Source organism: Chondrus crispus, genomic scaffold (assembly GCF_000350225.1).
Source record: "Chondrus crispus Stackhouse genomic scaffold, scaffold_28, whole genome shotgun sequence".
NCBI lineage: Eukaryota > Rhodophyta > Florideophyceae > Gigartinales > Gigartinaceae > Chondrus > Chondrus crispus.
In genome coordinates, this window is record NW_005179179.1 from 110,850 (window position 1) to 127,939 (window position 17,090).

Below are 17,090 nucleotides of genomic sequence, written 5' to 3' on the forward strand. Positions count from 1 at the left end.
ATAATGATTCACGGCGGTCGCGACTGAGATCACTCTATTCAGAAATTTTGACGGAAGGACAAGGAGAAAGGCGGGGTGAGCTTCCACAGCAACTCTCCAGTATTTTGAAGGAGAAGCTGGTGATGTTCGTGGATATGTACAACTCCGTACACGATCCCCTGGTCCGATCAGGTTCACATCACGAGGATAATGATGATCGGAGCGTGGCGGACGGTGAGGATGAAATCCAGACGAATCAAGTCGAAGACGATGACGATGTATTCATAGTCCAAGACTTCGATTTATAAGGGGTCGTATTTCATGTGATAGTGATACTTCTTAGTTCATCGAAGTGATAAATGAGTAAAGCGGGAGACTACTGTAGCATGAATGAAATGAGTTTACTTAAAGAGGTCCAGAATTTTGGAAACATTGATGAATTGCTTCACATGCGCAGAGCCTTTGATAGAGAGGATAGTGATGTGCACTTGAAGTACTCCTAGTACGTCGCTGCGATTTACATCAGCAAATATAGATTGACAAGGACTGGATTGAAGATTCCATCGCAGGTAGAACGACTGCTTCCGGTGCAACGGTCCGCTGACCACGTTTTCAGCACCCATTACCTTGGAAATGCGTTCTTGGAAGTGGAGCTCAGATGGACTTATGGCTTCTAGTGGATGGGAGTAGGTCTTCTCTATAGAATCCCAAGTGCAATCCCGACGAAATACAACGTGCCGTTGTTCATCCTCGTCATTCTGCATAACAGCAAACGAATCTCCAATTGTCATATAGCCGGGTCAGAAAGATATTCGGTGTTGGGACCGGCCATACAGCCTATCACTCTAGCAGACACGCAATTGTCGGTACCTTTTTCCAGCCTCTTTGCGATGATCAGGTCTCTGACACCTTGCGGTAATGCTGGTCCGAGTGCTTCTGACAGGTCTAAGAAGCTTCTGGAGTATATACTCGTCTCCTTCACAACTGATTTCCTGCACATATAATCTTCCGGAAGAATAGAAACCTTTGTTCGTACCTGATTTTTGACTCTTTCGGATATAGAATCAAACTGGAGCACTGTGCAGTCTGCTCGCGCCTTAAATGAGTCCTGCACGAACCATATCGTCCCACGAGTCATTTCACCCGGGGTAGGACGTGTCGGCGTCTTGAGTAACCAATGCTTTAGACGCAACGAAATAAACTTAAGATGAACATTGGAGCCCCCAGCAGAAGTGAGGAGCGGGTTCTGAGTCCATAGCGCAGTCGTAATAGAAGATTGCTGTCCTTTCACTACTTCCTCAAGATACTGAAAGCGTCTGAAACGAGCATTTAGCTCGCGTGTACCTTTGATTGTCTTCTAGTCAAGTGACATATTCGTCGTATGGTTGAGCTTCCTGCATTTTTCTACCATGGCACTACCTGGAGCATAGTCGATATCATCTACATCCATCTCTCCGCTTGCCATGCCTGAGCTTGCGGTGATATCCGATCGTACGGATGTATCTTTGAGTCTCCAGCTAAACTTTTGTCCATCTTGTACAAACTCGTTTCCCTCCTTGAAAGTCACCTTGCTTTTACATGCCCTGAATCCAAACGCAGCCTTGTATTGAATAGTCCCCTTGAGCACCTCTCCACGATCGTCATGAAGCCATTTGAGACTAATGGCTGTTGCTGGGAACCATGCCTTACTTTCTTCTTCATTCTCCAAGGTATAGTCGACCTCTATATCACTCCCGAATTGGAGGCCATTGAAAAGATCTGATACCATTATCAACTGGTGGATGGTATCGTCCTCGGTTAATTTCTCCTGGAAAGTGATACTTGAGAAATTTGTTTGAAATATATACTGAAGACTAAAGAGTTGAGGTAACCATTCGAACGTAGTCAGTATATACGTATATATCATTAATGTGAAATCACCATTGTCGTAACGGTCACATTTATGGATCACAGCTCTGCTCAGAGTCTAAGTCCCATGGGACTTGCACGTGCACTTTTCCAGTAGGGCATGGGCTACAAATCTATCTACATCTTCCAGTCTAGAATGCTTTGCCAGTCAGTCATGTGTCATTAAAAAACTGACCTTTTAATCATAGCTGCCACAGTCCGGAATGCTTTGACAGTAACTCAGGTGTCATTGTATGACTGTTCTTTTAATCACAGTTGCCACAGTCCGGAATGCTTTGACAGTAACTCAGGTGTCATGGAATGGCTGTTCTTTTAATCACAGTTGCCATAGTCCGGAAGGCTTTGACTGTAACTCATGTCTCATTGAATGACTGTTCTTTTAATCATAGTTGCCACACTGGTAAGTGCAACAGGCCTATGGTAAAACGACCCCCAACGCCCCCTGTTTATAAATGAAATAGGAGAGAACGCATGGGTCCCAGGACGGAGACCCCAACATGAACAATCTAATTGGACCCGTATCCGCGTTTCGCATTGCAATCTCACCAATTGATTTTAAGCTACTTTGTGTTACCGTTACTTTAAGCTTTTCACTGATGTAGAAAGGAGTCACTATCTATCTGAGTAAACGTGGTCGTTTTTGGAGACTCACTCATATATCAGTGAGCAGTTCTGGATTGGTGACTGAGACGATGTGGATATATTCATTCCCTTACCTCCTCTATCTCCCCTAGACAATATCTAAAGAGAAATTAGCCAGTTCTTCCCTTTAAAGAGGGTTGTGAAGCTGCTTTATGCTCTATAGACATATTGTTATTGAAAAAGGGAGCAAAAACAGCGCAGAAATCCCTTTAGCGGTTCGAGTGAAGCTTTACTTCGTGGCATATGTGTACGTGTACGCTAGAGTTCAAGGTGGTCTACTACAACATCTCATATTGGAAGTGGATTAATGAAGGATACAAGATGATTTACTTGTGCAATGAAGATAGAAGTGTCACCACAGAGTGATGATGACACTGTTCTCGCTATTGAAAGTATGAACTACCCAGTACCTATGCTTGGATGTCGTCCTCCTCAGTACCCTTCACCTATGAATCACTGTCGCCACTAGAATCACTTGAGTGGTAATGAGAAGAAGAGCTCGAGACCGAATTCTCCTTCAGAGGCTCCGAGTTACCGAGCGGGCCAGTCTGTGGAGAGATGCTCTCCGCGGAGAGCCCGTCTTGAAAGTGAGGGGTAAAGGACGGATTCCTGTGACCTGAATCCAGCAGCTTCTGTCCTCTAGGAACGAAGTATAGATGATAGCGAACCACGTGCCCATCCTTCTTTGCAGAGCCAAGTCCAATCTGAGACGATGCACCGGGTGATATGCTATCCTCGTACGAAGCAGCAGCATGTGAGAGATATTCTCTTCCATTGAAGACAGAGTTCGGTGGAACGTGGACCTTCTTCACCTGCAAACCCATGGAAATGTGTCTCTGGGCTATTGAATCCTTCACTGTGAAGTGATGAGAGAACGGACAAACGCAAAGGGGGAATCAATTTTCACCAGAACAAATAAAGAAGTACCCAGGATTCCTTGCGTATTCCAGGTTTCGATTCTTAGATTTTCCAACGCCAAAGTCTGTATGGAGGGACTGCCGGGGACAACCTTTCCCCGTCAGCAAGAAGCGGCCCCCAGACTTCGGAACAGCCATCTCCGAAGTGCCCTTTTCAGGGTCCACGGGTCGAAGTGCAGCAGCAATTTGCGCCAGGCGGACGTCCATCATAGCGCGCTTCCTTGCCACCCACACTGTATCGGCATTCTGTTCGACCTCGGACCAAACACCTGCTAGCGTGGTGATGTAGCGTCGGATGCCCTTATTTCGGTGTTTTCTATCTGTCTCGAGATCGACGTTGAAGATGGGGCTCCACACTTTGCGATTTGCTTCATCCTTCATCGCATCTTCGCGAGGGAATATTTCTTCGTAGTATTCTATCATCTCTTCGATGACTTCCCCTCCATGGAGAGGGGCTTCGAAAGCGAGGTTAAATGGCACACCATTGTCACTTCCGAAACCTTCAAGAACGACGAAGCCCTTTTCCCGCAGCTCAGTCGCCATGGCCAGGAAGTATTCATTAGCGACGCTGTCTAATTCTATGGCTGCAGCCCAAAGAGCCTGTTCCTCCTTGTACTTCAGGGCCGTATTAGGACTCGGACCTGTGGACGGCAGCGCTTTCATGAACACGTTGGACTTCGTCGACTCGACTTCCTTGTGTCGCATAGCCGCGGCGTGATAGTACACGGCATGATGAATTCGCACCAAGTCAATCCTTTCGACCAGGCAACTTGCTCGGTGACTAACCGGTATGCACGAAGAACGAAGCCAAGGAGTTTGATGCTTTATCGGATTTCCTTTGGGCCACTGACTCGGCGGAAGTAAGGCGTAGTTAACCCAATCCGGGTTCTTCGAAACATTCCATACGGCAGATTCGTGTGCCCCGATCGGGAGTAGACCTGGAAGAATGTCATCGAACTCCCCGACGTCATCTTCTCTTGCCACATCACTTTCGAAAGCCGGCGGTAAAGCCAGTATACTCAATTCCTCTTCCTTCTCTTCAAAGGCAGTGTTGAGGGCACGGATGTTCTTAGTTGACTGGATAGCATCTTCTTGGCCTCGCTTTCTCTTTCCTGTTCTCTTCAAAGGCAGGTGGAGGGAAATCTTCAATGGCTTAGTTTTAATCCTTTGGCGAATTCCTCTCCAAACTGTTACGGATGAGGCCTGTGAGGAGGACCCAGGCCCTTGCCCGTGACGAGGCGGCTGGGACGTATCAACTTGAGACGTAGTCGTTTGAGGTACTTGGCGTGAAGTACCTTGAGAGATAGGCGCGTTAGCTCGCTTAGAAAGCTTCTTAGGTGGAGCTAGAGCTTTCACGAGCTTTTTGCGGAGCATATTGAGACGCTTTTCCTGGTCAAAACGCTTCCCAGCTTCATTAACTCCACTCCTGAAACACTTCATCTGCCTTGCCACAAAGGCATCAATCCGCATCTTGATGTTTCTGCCGACCTCAATCTCCATTTCCAAGACGCTTTGCCACTCCTTCTCGTACGTGTTGGCATGGTGCAAAGCTCCTCATAAATTTCAGCAAAGGCTTCAAAGAAAGCATTCTCGTACTCAGTGAAAGCACCGCGCTTCTTTCTCCTTTTCTTCTGACGCTTGAAGTTCATCGGTTTGTCAGTCTCCACCTTGCGCAAGAAGACAACGACACATGAAATACCAAGAAGGATCCCAGACCTATGCAGGGTTAGAAGCCGACAGTTGCTAAGGTGCGTGATACCGATAGTCCTGGTCGTATCGCAGAGGCTTTTGATGGTGTCGTAGTCGATATCGTACTCCACAAGTCGTAGTGCCAAGTGCGCATATCGAGAGTACTGCTTAGCCCCCAGCGGACCAAGTACTTTAAGCTTCATTAGCGCGCCTGTGACACCTGCGACAGTCATCACAGTACGCTGATTCTGCGTATCCAACCGGTTCTTCATCATTCGAACAGCCGCTATAGTTGCGTGAATGGAATCTGTGAAGTTTGAGAACCGGATCTTCGACGAGGTGTCGTTGAGTAGAGCACCGATGCCTAGTTTTTCCAAGTCTGAAACGGGTTTACCATCTTTCCTGTACGACACCTGTGCATCGATCCATTCGAACTCCTTTTCCTTTTGCAAGTCAGTAGCCTTGGCCTTATTCATGCCGGTGACACGATGCTGACCGTCGCAAATTAGGGGTTCCATCATCAGCTCATCTAACCCATCGCCTCTCTGCCTCAACATCGTAGAGCGGTCGAAGACCATGTCTTCTGGCATGGCCCCAGAGATTTCTCCAGCCGCTTTCAGCAGCCCGTTTTTGAGGAGGCTCTCGGTAATTGATTCAACATGTCTTTCATCAACCTCCCGAAGAGTTTCTTCCATGATTCTGATGTTACTGACTAAGACCCAGACGTGATGCTGCCCGTAGTTGGTCACATCCACTTCAGGGATATCTGGGGCACAAGACTCGTCTATTTCGATGCCGTTGTCGAGTGTAGCAACTCTCGTTTCCTTCACAAACCGGATGTCATCATCAACATTAACAACGTCCATTGGCGAACTGCTGTTGTCAGAGTCTCGTCTAGAAGAATCCGCTCGAGGTGATTTCGGTGCATCTGCTTCCATTCTGATTTTTCCACATGCATCTGAAACGACCGCTGAAACGATGTGTTTCGCCGTGTCCGATTGTTGCTCTTCACCTTTGAATAAACTTAATCTCTTTCGAACGGACATAGGGGTCTGAGCAGTCTTTTCAACATTAGAGGTTTTCTTCATAGTGGGAGTGGAGACCGTTCCCTTCATTTCAGACAAAACCCCGTGGGCCATCATGAAACTGTCCCAAGGGTATCGCGCCCATATGTCGACAATCTCTCCAAGTGTCTTGGGACAGTGTTGCTCCTCATTGGCCGGGAAAGGGTACGGATAGGGAATGTCCTTACGGTTGTCGTCTATATGGACTTTGTAAACCAGAACGAGGTATTGCGAACTTTTCTCCCAGTCCCCGATGTCCGCAAGGTCGAAAGTTCGGGGCAGCATCTGGCCCTCGGCACCGAGGGTGATATGCGCAGTTCCCACTCGAACTAGAGCACCGAACTCTTCATGCCCCTCCGGCGTTGTGTGACCTCGTTTGATTTTGAAGTCATGGGCAAAGAGGGTCACTTCTGCATCAGCTACAAGTCCCTTGGACTGGAGTTCTTCAAGGTAGCGAACCTTTTTTCCAGTTGCACGGCTAGAACCACGCACACGCCCACGCCCACGACCACGACCTCTTCGTTCCTTTCTAATTCCGCGCTTGGGTATAGACATGGTAAAAACCTTGATTTATCACTTGTGATACTTCGATGGGGACAGGCATGAATAGCAGTAAGAGGAGCGGAAAAAAGTGCAGGCGTATGTAGAGAACGAAAAGACGTTGTGCGCGATAGTCGATGAGGTGTCTTAAACGGACGGCAAGAGAAGGAGTAATCCAGTAAAGCAACCGCTTAGGTATTCTAGGTTTCCACTTGAGGTTTCCACGCAATATTTCCACTTGAAGGGTACTCCAATCCACGGTGACGCGTCCCCTACGCACGGAGGGGGCCAATTTCAGCACTCTTCCACCTCTCAGACCCTTGGGTGATGGTGACAAGATCCGTTCGGGGTACCCCTGCAGCCATCTATTGTTGACTATCGGGGCAGTCCTCCCCCTATGAGAAAATGTCAATGTTCGAGTTTAGCGGCTAAAGCCACTGAATAGAGGACGACCTAGTAGAATTAGTGGTCGATAGGAAGGAACAGGCGCAGCGCAAAACGCAGCGCGAGAAACGATAGACGGGTTTGCGACGCGTTCGGGACCTGGAAGCAAGAGAGACTGTAACTGTGGTCGGAAAGGGAGAGCAGACGCAGTGCAAGTACTCCGTATAGGCGCGCCGGTAGGGTGCGAAGAAGAAAGGTGCTAGAGAGGAAAAGGGTCGAGTGAGGACAAAGGGGTAGGAAGAGCAGGACGATTTTTGGACAGAAATGCTTCTACACAGGGGCGATTAAGCTATGGGGAGACGCTCTACAGACCCAAAATCAACGGCCCGGGATGCCCCATGACAGATGACATGCCTGGACATCCCCAGTGGAGCGCTGGGATGGTGTGCGGCCAAAAAAACAGTCAAGTTTTTTCGGACGCTCGACCCAGGCACCGGATGGGCACATCGATAGTCGATGTGAAAATCAAATCCATTTTTGAGCAATTTTTTGGACGATTTGATTTCCACATCGAGTGTCGATGTGTAAATCAAATCCTTTTTTTGCGCAATTTTTTGGACGATTTGATTTCCACATCGAGTGTCGCTGTGCAAATCAGATCAATTTTTTGGGCAATTTTTTGGCCGATTTTACTTGCACATCGAGTGTCGATGTGCATATCAGGTGTCAGGGACGCGCGTCCACCAAGATGCCTGCAGGCTCATGCTGGCCGTGGTGTCACCTTCTACCTTTCAGACCGCTCGCGCTGCGTTTTGCGCTGCGCCTGTTCCTTCTTATCGACCACTACTTCTACTAGGTCGTCCTCTATTCAGTGGCTTTAGCCGCTAAACTCGAACATTGACATTTTCTCATAGGGGGAGGACTGCCCCGATAGTTAACAATAGTTGGCTTCAGGGGTACCCCGAACGGATCTTTTCACCATCACCCAAGGGTCTGGGTGGTAGAAGAGTGCCAAAATTGGCCCCCTCTGCGCTTAGGGGACGCGTCACCGTGGGTTGGAGTACCCGTCAAATGGAAATATTGCGTGGAAACCTCAAGTGGAAACCTAGAAGACCTAAGCTGTTGCTTTACTGGATTACTCCTTCTCTTGCCGTCCGTTTCAGAAACCTCATCGACTATCGCGCCCAACGTCTTTTCGTTCTCTACATAAGCGTGCACCTTTGTTCCGCTCCTCTTACTGCTATCCGTTTCTGTCCCCATCTAAGTATTACACGTGATAAACATGACCACTCAGGCGAAAAACGTCTTCCTTCGGGAAGCGCCTCAAAGCCATATAGGTAGTGCGAGCAGCCGAAATCCAGCAAACTGGGAACGTGGTACCGAAACTTGGAGATATCGCGGATTGGGTTGAGAATAATCTTGAGACCGATGCTGCAAAGAACTACTTACAATCTTTGGGAGGCAAAAATGTATCTGAGGCAGAGGTTCGCAAATCAAAAATGAATTAACGTTAAGTCGCACAAGTCTATGCAATCGTGCAGGCGCTTCTTGGTTGCGGGAGAGGCAACGATACTAGACCCTGGTAAATCTTCGAAATCAAAAGCGACATTAACAGCGACAGCTTCAATGCTAGAGGTCTCCAGTGTAGGTTTTTTAGCAACACGAGTTCCAAAAGGAATACTGTGAAAGAGCCACGATTCCTTACTTCGCCCGCAACTTCCTTCGAGGCAATGATGTTCCTAATCTATGTGAGAGTAGTTATGAACTGTCACACCAGGAAACAAGGATCACCATGTGCCATGAGAAAGAATGTATTGCAGAACTACAAGGTCAGGGAGACGTCACAGCGTATTGGCTTTGCTGTTCAGCAAGTTATTCGAGCATGGGATTGCAAGGCCTGATATATAGGATTCAAGAACTGCGAAGAAATGATAAATTCTTAGATCACCTTGACAAGTGACGACCGTGAGTTGTGCTTCACTGTGTTGAGTTCAGGCTTCGCACACAAAACACAGAAGGTTACAATCACAGTCAACGCCGGGGCATTCTGTCTCCCCGACGAATGTTCCCTACAAGCATTTGGCCGTGTTCCAGTCGTGGATAATGCTCCCCGCGAGGCAGCAAAACTTGTTCTGAGTAATATCCGCTTCCTCGTGACATCGGATTACTTGTATGAAATGCCTTCCATGGCGAATTGGATGGCTTTGGACAGGTTCAAGAAAGTTCGGGAAACGATCCGTCCCACCATCGATGGTTATCCGAACGAAATGGTCAATCACGTGAAGAGTTCCCTCCCACAACAAGACATAGAGATGGTTTCTTCTGTAAACTCCACTGAACAGGCGCGAAAAGAAAACATCCTTGCAAGGAGCCTCTCAGTTGTCGCCAGGCGCAGGACTGCTTCTAAGTCCGTCTCACACACCGACTCTGTATAGGCGGTGCGGGAAAGTGAATCGGTGAGTAGTTCTCCAGACAGGTCACAGTCTCGGGCAGGACGCTGGCCTGCACAATCACGGACTCTGTCAGTCACGCAGGAGTGTAAAGGTGAAAACTGCGAGTGTCGAGAAGCTTTAAAGAATGGCTGCAGGGCAATGAACAAGTATGCAAGGACGTATAGCTGTACATTCCCAGAGCTATCGCAGGAGGATATCTCATCATGTTCCGAACAAATATTGGAAAGAGTACAGCTGGTGCTTTGTGACCCACCTTACAACTACCGAAGAGAGAACAATCTTCCAAAGTCAACTCATGACAACCTCAGCAAAAGTGACATGACTGATTGTGTTCGTGAGATCAGTCAGATGCTCCGTGAGGGTGGACATGCGTTTGTGTTTTGCTCTGCATTGCAATTCAAACTCTGGTATGACGCCTTCGCATCGTGTACAGTTGTAGTCAGTTCTGATAATGAAGATGAACAAGATGAGGAAGAATCAAATCAAGGCGATGAGGAAGGGCGGTCAGGAACCGAAGACCTCCTAGAAGTGAATCTCCCTGCGGAGCGTCTCCGAATTTTCAGTATGGATCTCTCACCAGTGCTTATGAACAGCATGCCGGGTCATTATTACACGAATGCTGCCATCAAGACGACGGCTTTCAGACGAATTTACGAGTTGGCTGTACATGTCACTAAGAAAGGACTCACTTCGAAGGACGCTTTCGCCCTGGTTAACTACGATACATTCAACTTCGTCTCTTCCCGCCATCTGGCTTGGACTAACATTATCGACAACGTTCCGAGACTAGAAGAGGGAGAGAGGCTTAAGCACCCCGACGCCCCCGAAGTCAAAGTTCGTCCCGTTGCGGCCGGAGCAGAAACCTCTACGTCTCCTCATGGAAATCATGTCTCGCTTGACTCAACGGGGTGATTACGTTGTTGATATGTTCAGTGGAACCTTTTCAATTGGAGTGGCTTGTCTTTCGCTCAAAAAGCATCAGAGATTTTTCGGGTGTGAACGGGACCCGGCCGGTTGCCTGGCTTGCTGCGACAGAAAACTTGGAGCTGGTCTTTGCTCAGAGTGTTCTGAACCCATCTTCCGACATCAACATACCACATTTGGAATCCGCAGCAGAGCTATTGTTGGCTCATAATCCAGCATTTACCAAGGCCGCTGAGAAGGGCTCAGATTGGAAGCCTCCGAGAGGATGTCCTTACTTTCAACAAGTTCCGGAGCACATTTTGAAGTTCCTAGCTACTAGGTTACAAGCACTAAATGTGGCGCAAGAGTGCAAAGGAAAGCCTTTATCAGAGTGGGCGAGAGAATATATAGGAGGCCTTCAAACAGTTCACTGCGAGGATATCATTTTATATGAGTGTATGGTTCTCGGTTTGATTGAGGCTCCTTCAAAGCACTGGAATGATAGCTCTCTTGGTGTTTTTACGACCAGAACTGTTCGGAGGGGAGAGGTTATATGCTCGGTTTATGGAACAATCGTTTATAGGGACTTAACAAAACAAAGTCAGTCCACAAAACAATACGGTGAAAACGGTGTACTTGAGTGTACACCTGAAATGTTCCGCAACTGTTCATATCCAATTGAATTGAGCAAGAGTTTTCGGAGCGTGAGAGAGGTTTACATTGTTCCTGCACGGTTCGGCGTCGCAGGAAGGATCAGACTGGCTACGGGGACTAGAGAGATGGAGGGACACGGACTTCAGAAGGCGGGGACACCGAATGTGTCCCTTTGCTACAAGGCCACAAAGGTAGCTGGCCTGAATTTTGTTTGCGGCCATGATACAGTTTTATATGTCGCAACCACGGATATAGAGGCCGGCGGAGAACTTCTAGTCAGCGTATAGAAGTATTCGGAGTTGTGTGGTAGTGCTAAAAACTGTTGAATAAAGACCAGAGTTCTTGTTCCGCGCATATACTTATGCCCGACGTGGCGGATACCCTTCCTTTCGCCCCCACACCTGATAAATTCCACCATCTGGGAGACTCCTGTGTTGTACTTCTGAGTTTGATGTGGATATGAGACACATATGATCGTCGCTTTCTTCGCTCTCCTGTTCGCAGTAGTGCATACCTAATGCCTTTCGAACGTAGCTTCCAAGCTCAACCAGCCCTCTTCTTTCGTTTCGTTGTTGTATTAACACGCGGTATCCATCTTCCTCCGCTTCGCACTCCTTCACTGCGCAATATCGTATTGTTTCCTGACTTTCTTTCCCACGAGCGTCCAGAATCTGGACTTGAAATACGGCTAGCACCATCCATAACCTTCTGTCTTCATCATGCTCAGAATCTTTGTTCTCATAAAGGGTGAATGTGAGATCAGGATCCGCGGTCGAAACTACACAAGCCTGCAGGGCTTGAATCACGCTACCATAGGATATAGTTGCCAGAACGGATGTTTCGTCCCTCCTTTGCCTGCCTGTTACTTTGCACCATTTCGCAGTTCCATATGTATGTACAGTTACGGAATTTCCATGCTCCGTCCGGCCACTTCTAAGACATATCTTGTGTTTCCATAAATGCTCTAAAAGCTCCCTTGCTTTCAACAGAAATGCAAGGTCAGATGATTGGAACATTTCTGAATATTGACCTCCGTCCGCATTGTTTCCTAGGTTCATAATTCTTGACTTGTCTACGCGCCAGTCCTTCCTACTGAGAGACGATGATAAAAGTCCTTTCCGATGGAATCGAAGGTTCTGCAGAACAGGAGTTGGGAAGCAGTCCTGAAGCTTTTGTAGTAATCTTCCGGCATCCTGCAGCCCAGAACTGTCGTAGCCCAAGAGATTCAAAACCGACTTCGCTGACTCAAAGATCCATCCGTTCTCACTGGTGCCAATGCCTTCAGTCTCAATTGCCAGACGAGTCTTCCAGTCGTTGGCAAGACGATGTTCCATAGTCTGTAATTGTGAGTTTTTCATATTGGATTGAGCCACTCTCCTCTTCAATGGCTAATGAGCGCTTTCAAACAACAATTCTGGTACATGTATTACGCTACCGAACAGTGGCAATGTATTTGTGAAGAACTCCAACAGTCTGTGAAGGTTTGGTTTGTCCAAATGGGTGGAGGCAAAGCTGTTTGTGCGACACAGCTTATCTACTCAAGATAGGTAACAAAGTGCCATATTGCGAATCTCCAGGAGTCTTTTGATTCCTCCTTCTTCATTGTGTATGTCTAATGACCTCTTACCACCTATTCTTGATTCCGGAAAGTACTGCGTCCTGCTCACGAGAGAGGAAAACAGGTCGAGGAGGTTGAAAGCTTCATCGATAGTAGCACAGTTTCCGCTTACTCCCTCGCCACTGATTTTGTGCACGTACCAAGTACACTTCATCGCCCGTGCTGTTACCAAGAGCAGGCAGTACATAGACAATATCGTAATTGAATGTAGCACATGCTTGTCATGGTTGATTACGCTCTCCAGATATATGAGATGTCCATCCTTCAAAGCCACTTTGGCAATCGCCTCAGCATCTCTGCGTACATCTTTTGGTAACAATGTTATACAGAGATTCATGATGTCGCAACCAATCCCAAGAAAAAGATGATCGGGAGCCACAACGCATGAGCGATACGAATCGAAAACAGAAGGAACAACCGGTTTCCAACTTCCAAGTACACGAGGTAAACAAGCGCGAACGTGTTGCAGTTTTGCAGAGAGTTGATGAAGTGCCTGCAAACTTGTCTCAAACGTATCTACGTCATCCATTCCGAGGGCTTTCAACTCTTCCCTGGATAACTTGGATCTCCTCAATGCAGTATCCCAGTTCTCATCTCTCGCGAAAGATGAATGATCAGAAAGGATGCAAGTTGTGTAACAATACTTGCTTCCTTGAAATCCAGACTTGTCGTAACTTCCATAGCTGCATAAGTGACATGGAACATTGGAGCAGTGCCCTAGTAGGTCCAAAGTGTGGGGGACTGCAGGATAGTCCCCGACGTACCCGACGACATCGAGAAAAAGAACAACCTTCTCTCCTTCTACGGTAGTCATATCAAATCTCTTTTCTGTCCCCTCAATGATATCATCAATAACTGCGGCCAGTACCTCGTTTGTAGATACTCCTGGAGGAGTTCAACGGATGGGTCTGATGGCTCCGGCTCCGTTGCGGTTCTCCGGAGCCATATCTATTGGCAGCATGTATACACCACCCATGCTTCCCTTCTTTCCAATGTACGGCGTAAATCCATCAGAGTACAGAAACATTCTGTACACAACGTACTTTCTACCATTTTCTAGACGTCCACTGCTCTCCGCATCGACGCGATGGCCCTTGTCCATCGGATTATCATCCGCAGATACTCGTTTCACTACGATTTTGTCAAACATCTGGTTGTAAACCCCCCTATTCGTGCCAGTGAGATTCGAAACATTTCTTTCAGAAGATACAACCAAGCTGGTGGCGTAGTCGTCATCACAATTCTGTGTTCTCCACATCCTATACACAAGGAAGGGTGTTTGCGTTGGTTCTTTCGAATCTTTGGCGTCTGGCTGTCCTGGGAGTGCAAGTTCGACGACCATTTCACCGGGAAGGAATGCCCGAGATTCTGGTCTCTTCATATTCATCCTTTTGGTACGCTTTGAATTGGACTGCTCCTGCGGTTCTGTCCAGTTCGGATCATCGTAAACAAAGAAGGAAGATGCAACTGCATCAAATCTCATGTTTGTTGAGGATGTTACTGCAAACTGGGCTTGCATCAATCTGCCCTTCACCGCGTCACTTGTTTCGAACGTGATGTTAAGAAGGAGCCCTTTTCGAAGTTGCACCGTCACACCACCTTCGGTTGGAATCCGATAAACAGATAGAATCCCAGCCCTATCCTTGATTATTGTAGTGTCCTCAATATCCAAGAACCTTGGTACCTCGCTTGACGGATCCACATCATGCCGTCTTCCTTGCACCATCTCCCGCAATCTTGCTGTCGAAAAGTCAAGTTTCGCCAAGTTGCTAGGCCTTACAATCATGGTAGGAGCGCTGTCCTGTGAGGAATACTTTCCAACGCCAGCCTTCGACCCAGACTTCGAGAAATCCACAGTAAACATTTCTACACGACAAGGAACGAAGAAGTTGGATTTCGCAAATGGACGAACACGCCTCTTCAGAGTAGATGTACTTGGCAGCTTGAGAGTGAGCTGCCTTTCATTCGGTCTCCAGTTCCTAAAGTTAGCAAGTGTCTGATACGCAGTCTCGCTGAGACGTGTGCTCCCAGTTGCTGTTATCAGTGATGCAATATTTGTCCAGGTCAATCGAATTCCACCAGAAGCGCCGTCTAACATTCTGTCTATCAGCTCTTCGCACTCCTCAGCTTCGTAGACAACGTCCTGCTCAATGCTCAATCCAATGTCTAATCCAGAAATTCGTTCGCTTTCTTCACAACGGAGCGTGTCATTTCGTTCGGAGTGAGGACTTAATGGAAGTGCCTCCACGCCGTCATGCATCACGCCTTGTTTTTCTTGGAGGTCGCTTAAAAGCCCGTCTTTCAAAAGGGAAGCATAGGACTCTGATGGACCGTCTAGTAATTTGAATCCACCCCCTGGACGTTTACCTGGCTTTGTAGACAGTTGCCTACATGGCCTTGCTCTTTTTCGATGTCTTTCAAGCTGAGGTTCAGAAGAAGATGGTGCGTGCCCATCCGAAGTAGTCCCTTGTGATGCAACATCTTCGGAACGTTTTGCATAAGGTCCGCGTTTTTTAAGAACCCAAGGACTCTTGCTTTGACGCCCCACCTGTGACGGTTTCGACCAGGTTTGCAACTGGAAGTGGGGCTGCAGTGAAGTTTGGCATGGACCTCGGCATTAACAAGATTCCAGCAAGCTTACTGCTCTAAAGACGAAAGGAGGTCTTTTGTTACATTTGGCGATGCATACGGTTGTGCCGTTAATATTAAAGCTTGGTTCAATGAATAGAAACGGTAAGAATGAGATGCTCCTACTCGCATTTTGATGTGATACCGCACGAAAAAAGCTCAATGGATGGCTCTCATTAAGGGCAACCAAGCCATACCGAATTCGGTAATTTCAAATTGAGATTTCAGAACCTATATTCTGCTATTGACACGTGACCATGAAAATGTAGCTGATTTTCACTCAGATGCCCTGCCCGATCTCAGAAAAGGCGGTAGTTTGATATATCAAACTACCGCCTTTTGAGTACTGCATATATATTTCCAGGACCAGATCCAACTCTCTGCACGCCCCTCGTCCGTAGTCCTGACCCACCACACATATTATTTTCTGACAGTTTCATTTCCGCGAGTTGCGTGTTCGGTTGAAATCTCATGCACAGTAAGTGACGCCACTTCTGTCGCAATCCTGACCCACCGCGCATCCTCTTTTCTGACAGTTTCATTTCCGCGAGTTGCGTGTTCGGTTAAAATCTCATGCGGAGACACGAGTGCACTGCACACGTTGGGTAAGTGGGCGCTTTCTCTAGGCAATACCACTTTACGGTTAGCTACAAAGCTTTAACGTACGTTCGCACATTCTCTAACACATTGAAAGTGTCGAAGAACTGTTCTGACCAATCCTCACAGCGTTCCTTGTCTCACTGCAGGTCAACCCGCCCATCGTTTAGCTCAGGATCAAGTAAGCCATCAGTACACTCTCCTTGGTCTCTCAGAATTCTAATCCGCCATCATGACGTACTGTGACCGTAACTGACCTCTCCTGTTATGTTTCTTGGCGTTGATTATTGTATTTAACGGAAGCGCAATGAACCACTGCCGCGGTATTTCGGTATTTGGACAGAGTATATGTAGTGTATGTAGCCGTATCAACACTCTTTGGTTGCTACAAATAAATGTGATGTGAACGCCTCTAGAACCGCTATCGGTTTCATCCTTCGGGATGGGACCGTTTCTGGACAAGCGGGGTGACATCACCTTTGCAAGGAAGGCACCGGACTAACATTTCATTGACTGAGAGTAGGTCGCGGCATTACGTCTAGTACTGCATTGGGGCTGCGAATGGACACATATTGTTATTGCCCTGGGGCAGCAAAACATAGTCGTCGGTGGCTGCGCAGATGCAGCGATGATCACCGTCTCATCATTACCTCAATGTAACAAAGTTTGGCACTGCTAGACCTACTCCGTGTGCAGCTCCAGCCAGTCATCTACCGCCACAGGCCAGGTAGAGCCGCTGTGCCATAACTATGCTGCTTTCCAGCCAATGGCGTCATTGGTAGAAAATGTGCAAAATCGCGACATGAAATCAGCAATCGTTGCTACATTTATCACACATTTTTTGCTGGCCCGGACCAAAATATTTGCGCAGATTTTTTATTGCCTCAGATAGGCTGTTTTGACCTTCCTGTGTTCAAATTTCAAATTTGAAAGGGGGCCGCACCTGCCGGTAACCTATATGGGGTACTTTAAGCGCCATGCAGATGCATTCCTCTCCGAGCTGCCGTATAAGGACTGTAGTGCAATGTGCCTGACAGGCCGCAAACACAGTCCGACGGTCAAACAAAAAGAAGAAAAACAACAACAGCAACAACCACTGCCGATGGCACGCGCT